This window comes from Varanus komodoensis, unplaced genomic scaffold (assembly GCF_004798865.1).
Source record: "Varanus komodoensis strain SLA01 unplaced genomic scaffold, ASM479886v1 scaffold2, whole genome shotgun sequence".
Lineage (NCBI taxonomy): Eukaryota > Metazoa > Chordata > Lepidosauria > Squamata > Varanidae > Varanus > Varanus komodoensis.
Window position 1 is genome coordinate 9,027,895 of NW_025335568.1, and position 20,398 is coordinate 9,048,292.

Below are 20,398 nucleotides of genomic sequence, written 5' to 3' on the forward strand. Positions count from 1 at the left end.
TGGAAGGTGATTTTAATCCACAGCCTTTTGGTGAAAGATAATGTTATTTTAGTTGCCTGTCAGTGCAGTTTTCCTTTGCTTTATTGTTTTACTGCTCTTGTATGTATAATGGTATTGATTAAAGTTTCTACTATGGTGTCCTCTGCTTTTAGGACTATATTGTTCTTTATTTTTGTGGAAACTCCTTGAGTGAAAAGTTGAGATATAAATAATTTTAATAAGCAGCACTTAATACAAACTAGCTCACAAACAGCCATTTACCAGCATGAACATCCACAAGCCCTAAGTAGCACAAGAACATCCTAAGAAAGTGGGGAAGGAAAGAAACCGTTTTCTTCCAGTTGCAATGTCCGTGCCTGGTCCCCTGGAGATAATAATTACTCACCAGTGGGGACCATACAAGTGGTCATTCACAAGGCTGCCTTAAAGGTCCCGGAGCCTTCTCAAGGGCCAGATTTCAAAACCTCACTGCAGTTTACTAATTCCTTCCAGCTATGAACTCTTCTCTGTTGCCTTCATTTCCTTTTAATCTTTGATTCCACACGATCAGCATTTCTCTATTTATTTATGGGGGGAGGCAGCTATACAGGAGGTCCCATAATTTCAGTGCAACGACTTCAGAGGTTTAGGTACCGTTCTGTGTGCTGAAGCTGGATTCCAGATGAAAACTGGCAATCCTTTGCCAGCCATTCACTTGATATAGTTGAAAGTCAAAGTCAGTCTTAGGAATTCAGACCTGGCACAGGATCAGCACCTCCTGCCTTGATAATAGATGCCCTGGATTTGACCTGACATTTATTTTCCATTAAGCAGCATGCATGCTCTACCAGGAGACCATTATGCAGGGGCGATGTGATTCTATTTCCCTGACATTAATGCTTAGATGCATTTTCAAAAGAAATGAAAATTCACTTCTGGGCTCTCTCTGGAGAGCTAATGACCATGTACTTAATATCCAAAATGGATGCCTTGCTACACGAGAAACAGTTTATTTATTAAAGCCCCGCAGCGGCAAGGGGGGAAATAATTGATTTGTTTATTAAACTTGAAACGGCAAAAACCCCTCCCCAAAAGGGACAGTTTGCTCTGCCAGGACTGTTTATTCCCTGCAATGGGGATTAGGCCTGCAGAGTGTTTTTCAGGGATGGAGGGGGGAACTGCAAAGCAGGGAGGGAAACCCCAAGCGAGGAGCTGGGGTTGGTGGTGATGCAGAGTTAATTATTACCTCTGTTGCCATAGCACCTGGGGGGCCCAGCCCGTTGGGAAGGCCCTGTGCGAGCACACGGCAATGGCTGTCCAAGACCACATCTCACTGCAAACTCCTGTGCCTTCCCTCTTGTTCCAGGAGTGTGCAAAGGATGGCCCGAGCGTTCTCTTTCCATGAAATTCTGTGAGAGTGTCACGCTGGGATTTGGGGTCTCTGGGTTCTGCCTACCCCCCCCCCCCACTCAGCCACGGAGCCAACTGGGTGATTCTGGCCAGTCTGTGTCTGGGTGAATTTTGGCCAGTCTTTCAGCACAGCCTACCTCACAGGGTTGTTGTTGCAGAGATATGACTGAGAATGATGGAAGCCGCTTTGCGTTCTTTAAAAAAGAAAAAGTTGGGCTAGAACTCAAATGAACATCTGAAGAGCTGTCATGCAGAAGGTGGAACAAGCCCACTCCTTGTTGCTCCCAAGGGCATGCCGAGAACCCTCTCCCACCATTTGCAGTTAAATCTGAGCAGACACTTCCTGTGGCAAAAGCTGGGTCTGCCTTGGGAGATGGTGGACACGGGAGATATTTACCAGAAACTGGATGTCCATCTGTTGTGTCTTGTGTGTGTGTATACACTGGCGTGTATACATGTGAGGACTGCACAAAACTCTGTGGGCACTGGCTTTGAGAGAGAAGCTGGAAGTGTTTAGGTACATCTGTGTTAACAAGTCAGCAGATTTCCAGGGCAAGGCAGAGTCTGTGTGTCCACTATGTGGCTGCACAGGAGCATCTCGGAAGTGGCCTGACGCCCTGGATCACAGTGGCCGGCCCACTGCCGAAGCGAACAGCAGGGCACAGCTGGAGAGCTTCGCTTGTAAGCCATTGCAGCCCAAAGAAAGAGAGCGAAAGAGGAGAGATGCAGGGGGTCCCTGGCCCTGCAGGGAAGGATGCCAAATATAATCGGATGCCCAAGCGCCTGATTCGTGCATTTTGGGTAGGAAATCGTTGAACTTGCTGGGATACGGCCATAGCCTTGGACTTGAACGTCTCTAGGACGTCCCTTTGTCGGGTGGTACCCTCTTCCTGCATTTCTCAGGGAGATTGGAGGATCAGGGCCTGGACAATGTGGGGCTGAGAGAGCTGCCTTCTGGCTCGTGCTGTGCAGACTTGTGTGTTCATGACGATGGCCCCTCCTGCGTTCCTTTGTTTGCTTTTGAGGCAATGGAGGTCGTTCAAGCTTGTGGCTTGAATCAGACTTTCCCAAGTTGGTGTCCTCTGCGGCTGGTGGCAGGTTACTGCAAATGGTACCCCGACGCATCTGGAAGGCACCTGGCTTGATTTGCGTAGCAAACCTACGTCCAAATCTAGTCCAGTGCACTGCAGGGGTCCATGCTGGGTGTTAACTCGGCTCTTCAATGATTTGAGGTCCAGGTCCAGAGGAGGCAAACCTGCACACAATCAGAATATGCTAATTTATATCTAAATATGCAAATATAGAAAAAGCTATGTTTATTGAAATATGGGAGGCAAAGCCAGCCAAACGATTTCTCATCCAAATAATCTCACTAAAAACAAATTATTCAGTGAATGTGCTCCTTGACCCAGATCCTTCCAAACAAGGGTTTTCCTCCCATAAGCTTGATTGTTATGCATGAGATTCTGGGAGGGGAGGGTGAAGCACGTGGGAAAGGCACAGTTAACCTCTCTTCAACAGCAAGCCCCCTTGGAAACTGCCTCCTGCCTGGCAATCAAGCTGAGAAAAAGCACCTTCTTTTGGCACTCGTGGCTCTGATAAATCAATTCGGGGCGGGGGGCCCACCACACAAGCCTGGCGGTCGCTCCTTCCAGAGTTCTCGCCTTGCAAAGCTGAGCCACGCATGGGGAAGAGTGGTGTGCTAACGCACTAATTAGTGCCCCGGTTGGAAAGATTCCTCGAGTTGTAGACCGCAGAACCCAGCCCCTCCAGGCTCTCGCAGAGGGTCCGCCGTGGCCGTTCCCGGGTGGTGCAAGGGTGTGTCCGCGGCACCTGGCCAGATGCTGCTCGCGACCCTCCTTCCCCTTCTCTCCGCGGCCAGCTGCGACCCGATCGCAGACAAAAGCAGGCAAGTACGGAACATAAACTTCTGCAGCGGGAATAGGGGGATCAGGTTGCGCGCGCTCGCTCCCCCCACGTGACCCTCTGGAATCTGCCAGCCTTCCTCGGCAGCCCCGTTCCCGGGTCCATTTTTGCACTGAGGCTGCACGCGAGAGGGAGGGGGCTCGATCGGAAGGGGTGGGGGGCGGGAGGAAGGACCTGCCTCTGCTCCGAGGAGCGGGGGCTTTCTGTTAATCTTTTGCTCGCCCTGGAGATCCCTCGCTGTGTGTGCCTCCTTCGCAAATAACTGCAGAGTGCAATTCCTGCGCCCGCCTCGCTCGGCTTCCACGCTCCCGCCGCAGGGGGGGCCTCTGCCCAGATCGGGAGCTCAAGGCGGGGAGGGCGCGCGTGTGCACGCGTCTGGGTCCCTGCCGCACGCGCTCGCCCGCTGCCGGGGAGCAGGCGGGAAGGGGGTGTGGGCGCGGGGCATCCCGCCTGCCTCGGCCTCCGGACCGCTCCGTCCTCCGCGCCCGCCCCGCCGCAGCGCGCCTCCGCGCCCACCTTCCCGGGCGGCAGAGGTCGGGCGGCTGCGGCCGCAGCGGGCGTGCCCCAAAGTTTTCCGCGGGCGCCGCAAAGGCAGGCGGGCGAGCGCGGAAGGTCGCACGCCGCGCTCGGGCTCGGCGGGGCTTGCGGGGGCGCGGCGGCGGAGCCTCCCCCGCGCATCGCGGGCGGCGCGTGTCCGTCGGCCGGAGCCCCGGCCCCCTGCGGGGCGCCCTGGTGGGTGGGCGGGTGGGCCGGCGGCGACGTCAGCGCGTGGCCAAAGCGGACTTCAAAAGCGGGAGGGCGGCAGGGGCCGGGGGCGGGCGAGGCGCCTCTCCTTGCCCCGGGCGTCGAGCACGCATGGGGGCTGCGCCGGCGCTCGCCCCGGCCGGGGGAAGTTTGCAGGGCGGCGGACAACTTTGAGAAGCGCCCCGCGCGCACTGCCCGCTTCGCGGCGAGAGCGCGAGCGGCGCGGCGGCGGCGGCGGCTTCCCTCTCCGTCCCTCGGCGCAAAGGTGCCCGTCGCCGGCTGATTTACGGCCGCCGCTTGCCCTGCGCCTCGCCCGGCCGGGGAGATCCTCCCGCGGGGTCCCTCTCCGGCGAAGCGAGCGCGGCCGCCGCCTTCTGCCCCTTCCCCGTGGGAGCCCCGGGGGCTTGCCTTGCGAGCGCTTCTGCGCCCCTTCCGCGGCCGCTGAGCCCCCACCCCAAGGCTCGCCGGGGGGTCTTCCGGTCTTCCCCGCCTTTGCATGCTGACAGGCGAGGAGCCTGCCGCCGGTTTCGCGGAGGGAGAGCGGGAGGGAGGGAGCGGAGCCCTGTGGGGAGAAGAGGGCTCGCCTGGGAGCAGCCCCTGCTCGACCATGGATTTCCCGGCAGCGTGGACGCGTCTCCTTCTCCTGGCCGCCGCCTTTGCCGTCTTGCTCCGTCAGGCTGAAGGTAAGCGAAAAGTGAATCGACCTCATCGATTTCACGTTTGGGAAGAACTTGTGCCGCTGAGCTAGTTTCCAGGGCGAGGGTTTCCTGCCCTGCTCAACTTACTTTGACCAGGCGTGGCGAGGAGGCTGTTTTTATAAAGAAATAAAAATGGTGCACGGTCTGGATTTAACCCCCCCCCCCGTTCCAACCAGCCAGAGCCCCTGAGGTCAACAGATCTGCCTCAGGCAACCTTCTAGAACCTGATGCTGCCCTCCAGATGTGTTGGACTGCGACTCCCATCATCCCCATCCAGCACAGCCAGGGGGCTTGTAAATCAGCACATCAGGAGGGCACCTGGTTGGGGAAGGCCAGTTTAAAGCTAGCGTGGTAGGACCAGCCCATGATATTTTGCTGCTTGTGCCTCTCTGCACTCCCTCAGTCCCCAGGACATAACAATGCACGCATTTAACCCTGTTAATGGGTCACTTACATTGACAGACATTTTAAAGGGCTGTGCAAGAGAGAACAGTCTGGGGTCACAACTAAATGCCATATGATGTTACTGGATGCAGAAGTCAGGGTTACTTTCCCAGGAATGATTCTTGGGAAAAGTTTGTTTTCAGTAGGTGCTAAAAGCCCAGGAAGGTTGGCAGCTGTCTAATGTGTAGTGTGTAGGAAGTGCCAGACTTGCGTTCTATGACCCTAGAAAAATTAAATGACTCGCTGTCTTTTCATGGCTACATGAGGCAGCTGTCTGTCTTTGCCTAATGGTAGGGCCGGCCCTGATGTTTTTCAGCCCCTTGAAATTAGGGAAGAACCAATCTGTTCAGTGGCCCAGCTCTACATTCCATTTGTCTGAGAAGGTAAAGATGTGCTTTGTAGGATCGGATCAAGGTACAAAGGGAAAGTAGACCGCCAGTACCTTTCCCAGGCAGGGCTCTTTCCCTGTCCTCCTGGGAGCGTAGCGATAGAACCAGGGATCATTGCTGTTCCCCGGGTCCAGGAATCAGCCCACAGGCACAGTAGCAACTGAACCCGTCGTCCGTCATCTTGCAATGCAAACAGGAGCAATGTGTCCCGTAAAGCAGCTCAGTTCGTGATAGCGAATGTGCTGTGTAACTTGCACAGGAATGGCTACTGTGGCCTGAACATTTCTGAGCCATGCACTTCAAAACTCAGTATCCCCTCAGGAAGTGCAGTTTGGCAGGTAGGTGGTTGAACGCTGTAGGCTGAAACACAGTTCTCTGAACCCCACAGTTCGCATCATCCCGTTTCTAAATTATTAAGAGGGTTAAATGCATGGCACACATGGGCAAGATGCCGTGTGAATGTCAGCATGTCAAAATGCAGGCGCCTCTACAGTTTTCCACATCTCTGCCACCTGTGTAACCCATTAACATCTAGAAACATGTTCTTGTTTGGAAAGACTCCTTGGAGTCGTTTAATGCGTTTTAACAGCATTGATACACGCAGAAACCAAAGAGGCTCAGAGGAGCTTTTACTGATGTGTGCGAAAGCTCTCAAAGTCAAGTGAGCTTAACATCTGGAAGCTGCCAATTAGCCAAAGGTTTTGGCACCCTTTCTGCAGGAACCAGGAACTGTGAGGAAATGAAACTTTTCATTTACCGCTGTTGGACATTGGTAATGTGCGTGAAGCGGTTCCTGTGTGGAGAGGGCTTGTGCCTGCAGGAGTTATGTCAGCACCGGTTTTTAGACATCTGGTTTGTTGGGAAAATAATCCATCAAGGCAATGGGCGATAAACATTACAGCTGACATTGCTCCACTCTAAACTCCTTACCCCACCTCCATTCTCCGACTGCTTTTGGAGAGTAGAAGGATTTATTGTCATCTCAGGGCTGCCTTGAGGAGAAAAAGCAGGGATTGCCTGGCACCAGAACCTGGGAGTTCAATTGTGCATAAAAACTCTTTCACCTATTTAACCCTTCCACAGTCATTCATGGTCAGGTCTGCATCCGAAAGGCACACCCAGATGGGTGTTTGTGCTTCAAGTCGCACTGCTTTGGAACTCGGAGCTGCTCCACATGGGCATAGACGTTGTTTGATGATCGGTGGCTGTTGAGTTCTTCCAATCTGGTGATGCGCAGCAGGATTGCACATTGGAAAGTGTTGCTTTTGGGTGGATGGCAAGGCCCTGGACAGCCTGTTTGTAGTGATGATGCTTGGGAAAGCTCATCAAAGGCGTGCCCAGAGGCAAGGGAAAGCCGCTTGATCCTAGGACATGGTATGGTATGGTGCAGGAGAGGATCTTGCGGGGATAATCCTTTGGCTCAGATGGATGAAGTGCCGGCACTGCTTTCATCTAAGGGAGAAGTTTAAATGGGGATTGGCCAGGATTCGGCTATCAGGGGCTTATACTTATACAACTACTGATACACCTCCTGCAGTATCAGAGACAGTGCACCTATGTGCTCCAGTTGCTGGGGAGCATGGGTATCAGGGTGCTATTTCACGCCTGACCTGCTTGTGGGCTTCCTGTGGGCAAGAATACCGGACTAAATGGATCCTTAAATTGGTTCTTATGTCCCTGAGTTTGTCGTATGGGACCGTTTGTGGTTGCGTATTGTTTTGTTGAATTGCTGCAAATCATGTAGAGTTGATACAGGAACGAATGTTGCATGTACAGACTGAGCAAATGAAACCAACTCTTCTTCACTAGTAGTGATTTAGATGGGACTAGATCTTGGGGCTGAAGTCCAGGACGCCACAGCCAGTTTCCCTATTTAATTAATTAATTAATTAATTTTTGGATTTATATCCTGCCTTTTTCCTACAAAGGACTCAAGGCAGCTTACATCATCCATCTTATCCCCACAACAAAGACCCTGTGAGGTAGGTTGGGCTGAGAGTCTGTGACTGGCCCAAAGTCACCCAGTTGGCTCCATGGCTGAGCGGGGACTAGAACCCGGATCGCCTGAGTCCCAGTCCCGTGCTCTTAACACTGGCTCTGGTACTGGCCCTGCAACTGGGGAAGCAAGCAAACAAGCACCCAGAAAAGGAGGGGGTGATGAAGGGGTCAGAGACTGCTGCCGTTGCCGTGTGTCATCAAGTCGTCTTTGACCTGTGGCAACCCTGTGACTTAAAGCCCTCCAGCGCTCAAGGCTGTGGCTTCCTTTATGGACTCAAGCCATCTTCTGTTTGGTCTTTCCCTTTGCCTTCAACTTTCCCTAGCAGGATGGTCTTCTCCAGGGAGCCTTTCCTTCTCATTATGCGTCCAAAGTGTAGCTTCAGTTTTTCCACTTTTGCTCCCAGGAAAGGCTCTGGCTTGGTTTGCTCTCGGACTCGCTTGTTTGCCTCTCCGTCTGTCCAGGGCATTCACAAAGCTCTCCTGCAGCACAAAGTAGAGAATGAGTAGTAGAAGCAAACCATTTTGATTTTTTAATTCTTGTAGTCATGATGGGACTATGATTAAGCCTTAAAATCACCGCTGTTTGTGCTCTGAGTATTTCCTATTTTTTAAAGTGAAGAGACTCTCTGTCTACAGGGAAATGGAAAGGAAATTCTCTAATGTGCTAATGAGGATTAAGTTGCAGGGGATGCCATGTAAGATGCATCCTCATTCGGGAAGGTCAGGTCTGTTAACTGTTAACCCTGAAAACGGAAAAAAGAAGAGGCAGGGAGATAAATTTCGTTCAGAGGCATATGAAGTGGTAGCAATAATTGACAAGTCACTGGCTCCACTTCTGGCCAGCTGCTTTGGGAAAGAAGGGAAACGTGAAAGCCGAAGGACTCTGATTTGATCTGGAAAGGCAGTTTTTATGGTTATATGCCATGAACAGTGCATCTGGCATGCAACAGGTTTGGAATGGAAGGCTTGATGGAATTGGACGTTCTGACATGATGCCTGTCAAAATTCCCCGTGCCTTCATTCTTCGGGAGCTCTGCTTGCTAACCTCAGCCATCAAAACGTGATTTTATGCTGTACATCATGATTACCTGTTTGATATTCAGGGATGAAAGGTAGCTCTGGGACCCTGTAGCGTTCAGCCTGAGGGTGAAAGGAGCCGAAAGGAATCAGGAACTGTGGTGTGGAAAACAGGGCAGGGGAACATTTTTTCCTGCTTCTTTTGTAATCCTAGAACCAAATGGGGTTATCCCAGGAAGTTAAATGGTAGGCGATTCAGGACGGATCTGAGAAAGTCCTTGCTGGGAGCTACCTTTCCTCCCTTCATACCTTAAAAGCAACAATCCTTTCATTCAAAGAGTTCTTCATTTTCCAGAAGCACAAACACCCAGAAAGAGTCTCTGAGCAAGCATTGAGCAGTTCATTGAATGCAATCTAGTATTTATTTTCCGATTTATATCCTGCCTTTTTCCTACAAAGGGCTCAAGGCAGCTTACATCATTCTCCTCCTCCATCTTATCCCCACAACAACAACCCTGTGAGGTAGGTTGGGCTGAGAGTCTGTGACTGGCCCAAGTCACCCAGTTGGCTCCATGGCCGAGCGGGGACTAGAACCCGGATCACCTGAGTCCCAGTCCCATGCTCTTCACCACTACGCCACACTGGCTATTTATCTCTAGGAACTCTCTCTATGAGTATTTTTGGGCCCCATCCTTTTGGGAGGGGCCTTTTGGAAATGGACACATCTCCTCTTCGCATGCCAGCTCTCTAACTGGGTAGCCCTCTTTTGCTGATGTTGTATCATGGGGTTGAGAGCCGTACCCACTTTGTCTCTGGGAAACTCCCCATTCCAAGCCCCCTCTGGTAGCTGCACCTCTTGGTTATTCTGAGAGGCTGCCTGTGCACCAGCTGAGCATGGCCTTGAGATAAGCACCTCCGCTTCTCTCATCCCAACATCTGGAACTGGCCCACACTCTGAGACCTTCCCCTGCTCCTCCTCTGGGTCCCACTCAGGAGGCCTTGGGAAGGCACGCCGAGAGCAACTGTCTTTCTCTTTCCCAACAATACTTCTTCATACGGCGCCTCGTTAGATTACAGAATTCATGACTGCAAGAGGCAGAGATGGCCACTCACTTGGGTCACGTCAGAAGGGGGTTAGACAACTTCATGGGGAGAAGGCTGTCCTTGGCTACTGGTCCTGATGGCTACTTGCTACCTCCATTTACGTTTACCCGTTGGTATCACATTCATTTAGTACTTGTGGGCTGTGTGAAGAGAATGATGGGGCAAAGCAGCCTTTGGTCTGATTCGGCATGACTTTTCTTGTGCTCATAAAAGGATCCAGTTTGCACAAAATCCAGCATAGCACCATAGGCAGAATGTCGGTTGGTCTTGGATTTTGGGATCCTGAGTTAAAGCTGTCTTAGGAATGCATTATTGTGTTAGGCCAAGTTGCAAGCTCTCAGTTTCTTCTTTGTGACATGGACGAAATACTAGCTCAGTTTGAGAAAAACGCTCCTTTTGGAATCACTTCTTTTCAATTTATTTTTAAATGCTCTAGAATTAGGAGTTGGCAATGAAGTGGCCAAGTTTGCTGAAGGTACCAAGTTATTTAGGTAAACAAATTTATGTAAGCGGAACAATTAGAGCAAAAATGGATTGTCAGGAGCTCCAAAAGATCTCTCCAAACTGGGAGAGTGGGCATCAAAATGGCCAGTGCAGTTCCGTAACAGTAAGCTTAAAGTGATGTACAGTGGGATGAAAATTCCAGGTATAAATGGCTTGGATCTGAGCTAGCAGCACCTGTCTCAGAGAGAGATTTTGGGATTGTGTGGACTGCTCCATGAAAAGCTCAACCCAGTCTTTGAAAAAGGGAAAACTCCACGGGAGGCATATTTTGGAATGGAATTCAGAACAAAGCTGCCTTGATCTTACTGGCCCATCTGTGATGTGATCCCATTTAGGTGCAGGTGCAGATCCGGTCACCTAAAAGTGGATAATTGTAGATTTGGGGAAAAGTGCAGAAAAGGGTGCCTAAATTGAGGAAGGGGTTGGGTGGAGCAAATCCTTGTGAGGAACCATTTTCCAAGAGCTGGAACTGTTTAGCTCAGAAGACAAGGAGAGGAGGGGAGACATGATACGGGCGTATAAGATCATGTGTGGTAAATGGAGAGAGAGTCCTTTTGCTGTTTATTTATTTAGGGAACTTCTGTGCCGCCCCGTTCACCGAAGCCTCGGGGCGGAGACTGGAACTTAGGGTCTTTTTAGGATACTGGAACTTAGGGTCATCCCATAAAGCTGGTGGGTAGGAGATTCATGGAACCTTGGTTGCTCCAGCATGAGTCTTATGAAAGATGGCAAGTCTCAGGTTCCGTTTAAAACTTGGCATCCCTGATTTAAAGGAATAGAGAGCAGGTAACGTGTTCAGGCCTCTTTCTGCCAGATGTCTCTGTGCATGTGCTGCCAATTGGAATGGACAGACTTGGGCTCCATGGACAAGCCACCTTATCTGGCGCAAGGCTACTTCGAATGTTGGTGTTTTGCAAATGGGCATAATAAAAGCAGTGGAATGCAGCTGTCTTTCCTTCAGATTGATTTAATCCAGCATAACAACTATTTCCTGTGGTTCCGATTCATAATCACTGATTAGAAATTCCCATTTCGCCAGTAATGGCTCCTTCAAATAAGAAGAAAAGAAAAGAAATCCCACCCTTTAACGACCCTGTGATTACGACAGGCTGGTTAAAGGCTGTTAATGCCCAACTAGTCTGCATTAAGTGCTTTTGAGGAGGTGGTTAAGGGGGAGGCACTTTGTATGCCGTGTTTCCCCTTCCCAGGCGCCTGAATAGTGTGTGGAGTTCTCTGTTTCCACGTTTCATTCACTGTTCATCCAAGTGGAGGAAAAACACCTGCCCACAAATGGCAGGGCAGAAGCCAGGTTCCCCGTAGAGAACAGGAAGATGGAATGGTGCAGGGGCTGAGGATCTGCAAGCCCTGAAGCAGGCTGCATAACATGGATGATTTATTAAAATTAAATTGGATTTTTAATGTTGTTATTCTTGGAAAAGGTGAAAAAAACACTGCATTTCTTTCTAACTTAAAAAGAATGCAGGTTAAAATTAACTCTCAGTATAAAGCATATTAAAACCATGCTCTCAGTCCCATAGAAATGAAATTACCTCCAAATCAACCATGGGCGTTCATTGCTGTTTTTGTCCCTTGAAAATGATTGTGTCCTGCCCTGCTGCTCTTGCTTTGAATGTTTGGGCCTTTTTCTGGCGGAAGTCGTGTATGTACAGACGCAGGGTTGTTTTGCACTTACTGGGTGCGGGAGGTGGGCCAGCAAGACAAAGCTGATTTTTGAGGAAGAAAATGATGCTTTAAAAAATGCCAAAAATTAGGTTTGAAAAAGGGATGTAGATGTTCTCACCTCAGTTACTCCCAAACTTTGCTTTAGCCTATCGGTCTGCACATTTCATTTTTGTTGGGTTCTTTGCTGTTTGGTGTCCTGAGCTCGGTTTTCCTTCCTTCACCCATACGAAGCAACAGACTGTACCTTTGCAAAAGCTCCTTACTGACCAAAGTATACCCAATGAACTCAATCACCACAGAATGAATCTCTGAGCATGCACAGAGTAGTCTTTGACCTAAATTAGCAACTGCTTCTGGAATCCAACCAGATTGTGTCTGGGCCCCCTCTGTCTGGGGGTGTCCTTTTGGAAGCAAGCATGCCTCTTTTCTGTAAGCCGTCTCTCTAGTTGGCTAGCCCTCTTCTCCCGACTCTGCGTCATGGGGTCGAGAGTCATGCCAGCCTCGTCTTTGCCCCCCACCCAACAGCTGTACATCTTGGTTATTCCTAGAGCTTGCCTCAGTACCTGGGGAGAGTGGCCTTGAGGTGAGCACCCCCACTTCTCCCCTCTCAAAGTCTGAAGCCCCAAATTCCCAAGGCTGGACCAAGACCAGAAAGAAGCCACCCTGGAAAGAGAAGAGACAAGATTGTCTGGATTCTCTTGCAAAGGCCGTGAAGTGCTTGGGAATAAGCTCCACTGGATTCAGTGGAATTTTTTCCTGAGGAGACATGCATGGGATTGTGTCGCTTTCCTCAGACTGTCTCGGGTGCTGCTCGAATGAAAGACTCTGTGTGGGAGCATGCCCTTCCCTTCAGGTGCCTCTCAAGCACCACTGGAGGGGACCTGGCTGAGAAGAGAAGCTGTGCTGGAAGTGGAGAGGGAATGAATGTCCAGCAGAGAGGTCAAGGGGCAGTGGAGGCTTCCCCATGCCAGGGTCCATGTCTCCCACTATTGTCCACTCCAGCCTTCCCCAACCCGGTGCCTTTCAGATTTGTTGGACAGCAATTTCCATCAGCCACCATCTCATGGGGAGGATGGCTCCTGTTGTACAACATTTTTGGGGTACATCAGGTGAGGGGAGAGTGGTCTTTGGTTTTTAGGAGCTCTCCAGGGTCTCCAGCAAGGGGTCTTTCTCCCACCACCTGCTGCTTTTTATTGCAGCTAAGCTTTGCTTCTTCCACGGTGGAGCGGGATGCACCCGCAGGCTGTACTGTGCGTTTGGAGGAGGTTGGCAAGACCAGGAACAATCCCACATTCTCCTTCCCAGTTCCAGACTTGGAGAAACATAGAAACTGAGTGAGTCAGAAGGGGTCTCCTGGGACATCTAGTCTGACCCCTGGCTCCAGCCGGCTCTACTCATGACATGCCCACCATGTGCATGTCTAGGGTTAGCTAGAAGGGTTAGCTTATGTGTGTGTGTGTGTGTGTGTGTGTGTGTGTGTGTGTGTGTTGGCAGCCCAAAACTGGATGTGGCCCTAGCAATTGGGCAGACCTTCTGTGGGTAGAGAGGGTTGACGGACCACATAATCACCAAAGAATGGGTAAACAAAGACATCAATATGTGTTAGACTTGCATATGTTAATCTATACATCGTGATGCAAATTGAGGTATGAGAAATATTCATTAGATAGAAATACAGTACACTGAGAGCCCGTGTGGTGTAGTGGTTATGAGGGCGGGACTGGACTCAGGAGATCTCGGTTCTGGTCCCACTCAACCATGGAGCTCCCTGGGCCAGTCAGAGACCCTCAGCGGGTTGTCGTGAGGATAAGATGGGCACCTGTGAATGGGCACCTCCAAAGTCTCTGCCACGCCCTTCACTCTGGGGGACTCAAAACTGGACTGGAACTGGGCACCTCCTCAAATGGGGATGCTTCCAAATGGTGCAGAGGTGGCCCTTCCCAAAGAAGACTGCCCTTTGTAGTTTAGGACACCTGGCCACTCTAGAGGCCTCCCTATCTCAGTGGACTTGCTCCTCCTCCTTGGTCCCATCCTCACAGCCACCCCAAGGGAGGGTGCACAAGGCCAAGGCCTTCCTCCTTGTTGCTGCCTGGATCTTGAAGGCAGATGAACCGTTGCAAGGCTGGGAAGAGCGATGGGGCTTGACAGAGCATCTGGAGGCTCTGCAGGGGTACTGGCCTCAGTCTCTGTCCCAAAAGGCTGCTGTTTGGTGCTGGTTCAGCTGGAAGTCAGTCAAAGCTGTGGAATGAAGCAGGAGTGCTGTTGGTCTGACCACACCGTCCTCTCTGGCCATCACTGCTGTAGAGGCGTCTTTGCTGTTCTGGTGGGGTCCCCTGGAGCTGGTTTCTCTGACCGGAGCGTGGTTGGTGATGTGCAGCTTGAATCTTTACCTGCAGGCACCAGGTTCAGGCCTTCCAGCTGCAACCTTGAGTCTTCCTGATGCTCAGGGTAGGTGTTCCAATTGCTCCTCGCAGCAAATGGACCACTTTGTCACATGGACCTTGAAACTCCTGCTTCAAAAAGCACTTTCTAATTTAGCACGTTGGTTTTACATCCATCTAATGCAAATTCCTTTTTGGTCTTTCAGGTGTATGTGTTTTCCGAGGGTCATCATTTGAGGTAGGTCAGATTTAATGTTATTTGTTACCTGCCGTGCCCACCTTGAATTTGTTTTCCTTTTATTAACTGAATGGGGTTTCATCTTTGAAGCTGTTTCTAGTTTCCTCAAAATGAAAGCCTGGCCCTCAAATCACTGAGACCAGAGAGGTCCCAGCCCCTTTACCTTTTGGGAAGATCCCCTCAGCTATTGGGTTTGATAGTCTTGTGGAAGAGCTGAGATAGGTGTATGGAGTTGGGAGGGGGACTCATAGATTTTACAGTAAGGGAGCCCCAATATTTCTTCCCATAAAAGGCACACTGAACAAGCATTTATTGTGCAGCCGCTATTCAACTGTAGTTTTGCTTTTCTTGCATTTTATGCTGAAGTGTTCATGTGTAATCTTCAAAAATAATGAAGACTTTAAACACAATTTTGAGGAAATCAACTCCTTTGAACACAGTAGAACTTAGCAGCTGAGTAAATGTTTATAGTTTTGTGGTCTTTATTGATCTGAAAGTTAATAAGAGGCTGGTCTGTGTTTGCTAAACTTTGCTTTGTTACTTTAGATTTGATTATAAATACACTGTATGTCTAAATTACATGGCAACTTTTAATTGAATGCATGTTACCTATTATAAATGAGACATTTGCACATGTATACTTATAGGTGTCTATAATTTATTTCAAGCCCTGTGGTATAATACGTCTTGTGGTATAGCTTAAATATGTTGAAGCTTTGAGAAACAAGATTAAATTCCCTCTTTTTTTGGTTCCTCCATATTTTTATGTTGACTGCTGGTATTGCTAAAGCTGAGATTATATGACATGAAATGTTGCTGATATATATGAGAAAGCACCATGAGCCATGTTGTTGAAGAAAATGTTAGGTGTGTCTGTATGAATGCAAACCTTTCCCGTCTGAAGTCTGGCTCCAGGTGTTTCAGCATGCAACTTTTTTTTAATCAAATTTTATTATTTTCTCTATAGATCCGAAAACTAAAAACAACAATTATTCAGGACATCAGACATACTGGGTCGACATCTCACTTTTTTTTTTATTACCATTCAACAACCATATTCAATTCTATGCATAGTCCCATTTCTCTAACCAATGATAGAAAATAGTCCAAGTTTGATAGAAGTAGGTCTCTTCTTTCTCCTTCAGAGACAACGTCAATCTGTCCATCTCCGCACAATCCAAGATCTTTTAAAAGATCAGCTCTTCAGTCGGTGGCTCTTCGCTTCTCCAATGTTGAGCAAATGCAATCCTCACCACAATAGTTCTATGTAGTCAAATATATGGCTTAGCATGCAACTCTTACCAGCCGATATAACCATTGGCAAAGGATCTACAGGTCCAAATATCTGGTGGTCCAGAGGTTATCCACCTCTGCCAAAGAATATCGTGCAGGTTTGGGCTCTGGAATCTTAGGGGAAAGGCATGCCGTAAAAGGTTGGCAGCAAAGAGGTTAATCAGATGCCATCGTAGTCCTCATTAGCATCACCGAGCAAAGGTTGGCTTTATCTGTAAGTGAGAGAGCTGCTTCAGGCGGTCCCAACTGGCCGTGAGGTTTTGCAGGACAGAGCAGTGTGTTCCACACAACCTTTGCTGAGCCATCTTGTTTTTTCCTCAGTTGGCAACATGACTTCGGATGGCCCTGCCTGAACCAAAGTAGTGGCTGACGTGCTTGGTAGCATACCTCCTTCCTTCGGGGGGGGGTGGTGGAGAAGAATGGGGGCCATGGGTGCTCCTGTGAGTGTGTGCGTGTGTCTGTGTGTGGGGTGGGGTATTTGGCTTCGCTTTCTTGATTCGTACTGAAAATTAGTCTAAAAATGAAGATGGCAGATGTCCCAAGAGCACAGCATGGAACCCGTGGCATGCTGGTCAAACCTGGCCTGTGAGTCTCTCCAGTTGTGAGATTATTCTCCTTGGTTGAGCCCTCTTTTGGTCAGCACGCCCTTTTATGCTTGATCGTTGTCCTCTTTTCTGATGAGTGCCTCTGGAACGTGGCAGGTTGGTTTGCCGTGCAGTGAAGTTTCCGCTAACCTTCCCCTAATCTTTTGGTCATTTCTGGGCAGTTTTGCAGCCTGCCATCATCTCGGGTGCTGTTTGACCTTTTGTGTGTTGGTTCACGTCACATCTGCATAGAGCTGACACGGGGCACCTGAAACCCACAGGGTAGATGAGACTGGTGGACCTTCCTCACCAGGCCCCTCCACAGAGAATTGTGATGAACGATGATTTGTGTTTTTTTGCCGTAAATCCAGACTGTGTGTCAACTTTTTTTGACTGTATGGGAGATGCACAAGGGTGCTAGAGTTGGACTGAGAGAACCCCTTCCCCTAAATTCTCCCTAGTATTTAGTGGAATAACTGAATTAACTTCTCAGAGATCTGGAAGATGGCTCCACAGTCCTGGCTGGAGTGTTGAAATTGGCCTCAGCATTCCTGCACATGGAGGCAAGCATGAAGTCCATTGGTTTCTGCTCATGCCATGTGCAACAAGAACCATCTAAAACTATTTATTTATTTAAAACTTTTATATGCTGTCCCTTATGCATGGCATCTCAGGACGGCTTACAATCATTACAATCACTATGGCGGCTATGATTTTTGCTGCAGGAGATACACATCAGGGAAAGAGCCTTTTTATGTATTAGTCCTCTTTTGGTAGAGTGCCCTTCCATGGAGAGACACCTTCTGTCTCCATTGTATACATTGCATACATTTAGGTACCAGCCCATGCCTCTTCCAGTTAGCATTTCATCTTCAATCTGTTACCCTGTTTATGTTAGTTGGTAGCCGCAAAGTCATGCCGGACCCATCACGACCCCATGGACAACACTCCTCCAGACTCTCCTGTCCTCCACCATCCCTTGGAGTCCACCCACTGACTCCATCTGGCCACCTCATCCTCTGCCGCCCCCTTCTTCTTTTGCCGTCAATTGTTCCCAGCGTCAGGGTCTTCTCCAGTGATTCCTTTCTTCTCATTAGGTGGCCAAAGTATTTGAGTTTCCTGTTTATGTTACTGCTGGCTAATTCATATTGGAATATGTAATTTACTGAGGTTTTTATTGTTCTGGTTGTTATTTTAGTTAGGTGTGTCTGTATGAATGCAAACCTTTTCCGTCTGAAGTCTGGCTCCAGGTGTTTCAGCATGCAATTCATTCTTGTTTCCACAATTGGAAATCTCTGTGAAGGTGACTGCCAGTTGAACAGTATACAAACTGAATTAAAAAAAAATCAATTTAGTACTGTTGATTAACAGGATTCCCTTTTCTTGGTCAGGAAGCTGGTTGGTGCTGTCTGTCTAGGAACACTTCTAGGGTTAAATTTCTTTAGGAACATGAATTCTCAGTTGCTTCCCAACTTTGACATTGTCCCTTTTGAAAGCTCTCCCATGCAGGGGGAGAGGAGCGAGACGAAATTGATTTACGACGCGTTGTGTTTGGAGGATGGCTTGGCGAAAAGCTGGAGCAGATTCTATGCATTTGTTTCCATTAAAAATATACTGTGGAGCATCACGGTGTTTTAAAGGCGATTGAGAAATCTGCCTACACTCCATCAACTCTAATAAATCGTGCAGCAGATAATTCTCTCCTCTGCATTTTGCCTCACTAAGTACTGCAATATACCGGTGCTATGATGGTGCAGAAATGAGACGTCTGGATGTCATCGCTGTCTGTTGACATGTGGGTGATACATGCAGGTCTTTTGTTGTTGTTCTTCCTTTCCCCTTCCAGTCTTTCTCGGTGGGGAAGACAATGTGGATGCCAGACACGTACCGAGCATCCCTTCATCATGTTGTGTAGCCTAAGTGATGGATTTTCAACCCTCCGCTTATGATGGAGTGCTAGTTACTCTCCACAAAGCTTTACAAATGTGGGTAGACATAATGGAAACCGACTCATCACTACAGGAACTGAACGCAGAAATACAGCTTATATGGAGTCCTGTCTTTGGTCTATGGACTGCAGGGCCTCAGGGGATAAATTTGGGTCTCGGATGATCCCAGTGCAGCCCTCTGGTGTTTCTTCACCCCCTTGCCCTATCTTAACTCACTTCCCACAACTGTGGAACGTTTCCCAGAATTTGTGTCTTCTGAAAGGTTGAAATATCCTTCTAAGGATGATTTACCAGACCTTTTGACTGAAATATGCTGCGGTGGGAGGTTGTTTATTTTAGTCCTATCCCCTTTGCCTTCAGCACCTCCCAGCATGCCCCAACAACCTTCTGGAAATACAATTGATCCACTTGGCTGAAAGAGACCATATCTGCACAGTGGTATTCTCTATTCTGGGGTGGACAACTTGTGGCCCTCCAGATGGTGGTGGGTTGTAGCTCACATCGACTCTTACCCTTGGCTCTGCTGACTGAGGCTGATGGGAGTTGGAGCGTTACAATCTTTGGAGGACTGCATGTTCTCCACATTAATGTGCAGTGTCAGCCTGTTGCACTTTCAGGTGTTCAGGAAATGGTCTTCTCCATTCTTGCCATGTGTGGATCCTATGGTTAGAAATGCCAAAGCATATTTTGGAATATGAAGAAGATAAGAGCCACGCTGGACCGACCAAAGGCCTATCTAGTCTGTGTGTCTAGGATAACACCCTGTGCTTTCCCATGCATATTTCCCAGAGGCTGGTTTTCACAAGCATGCTGCCTTCAATCCCGGGTGAAGAAGCCATTGCTGGTCATATCCTGTTGTCTTTGGTAAATTTGTCTAATCCTCTTTTAAATTCCTCTCAGGGCCAAACTACATGTTACACTAATCCTGTGATGCATAGCTTTGCATGTTAGTTCTCTTTACTGTTTTCAAGTGTGCACGGCCATGAATCATTTATATAATACAATATTAAATAAATTATATAAATAAAGGGAGGTTTACCCTTCCCTTCCCTGAACACAGTGGCCCTGATCCGAATTGTGCCTGCATGTGTTTACACAACAAGAAGAGAATGATTACGCAGCAGTACCTGTAACACGGTTAGCATAATTTGCAGTCTGGCCCTACATAAATTGGCAGCTTTACTGTATCTTGTTAAGGCAAATTCTAGAGTTTAACTGTAACGAAGTATTTCCTTTCTCTTTCCTGGATCTCCCACCAATTAGCCTCATAGGATGACTGTTTTGGATGCTAATATTATGAGCAAGAGGAAGAAGCTTCCTCTTATCCAGCTTGTCCACATGCAGCTCCACACTGTGCATAATTTTCTAAATGTAGTATCATGCCAGGCCCTGCTCTACTTGTAATTTTTTTTCTAAACCAAGTAGGGCTAAATTTGGTACTCTATCCTGGTGAAGCGAAGAAACCTCTCCTTCCCAGATTGAAACAGACGTTCTTAACGCTCTATCAGGAAAAAAAAGAAGATGACTTTACAAAGGGAGGGTCAGCGGAAATAACAGACAAGGACTATTTTCATGTGGATGCTAAGACTGGCTGATGGACCAGGTAGCTTCAGTAGGAAGTGCCGCATTAAAAAAGGGAGGGCGCCAGTGCTCTTGCATTGGTATTTCTTTGCATGTTATTACTTGCTAGGTTTAGCCAGGTCAAGGTGTGTGTTTAACGAGAAAGAAGAACAGGCGTGCCCGTCTACACAGAAGGTGAGTAAAAAGGGTTTTGTGGTATTGCTTTTTTCAATATTGGAAAAATAATAGCACAGCTATAAATGCCTCTTCTTCAAGCTTTCAGAATCTCAAGAGCTTTCAGTGCTTTCTGAAGCAAATAGCTGATCGAAATGAACTCCTTGATAAGCAGTGTTTGCAATAGACAAAAAGCAGAAGAGGGGCAGGGAAGCCATAGATTGAATTTACAGAGAAAGTAACAGTGGGGATTGCCAGCGCTGTGTTGCTTTCAGATATTACAAGTTTGGCAGTCCCAAGCTCCCTAGACCGACACCTGGGGC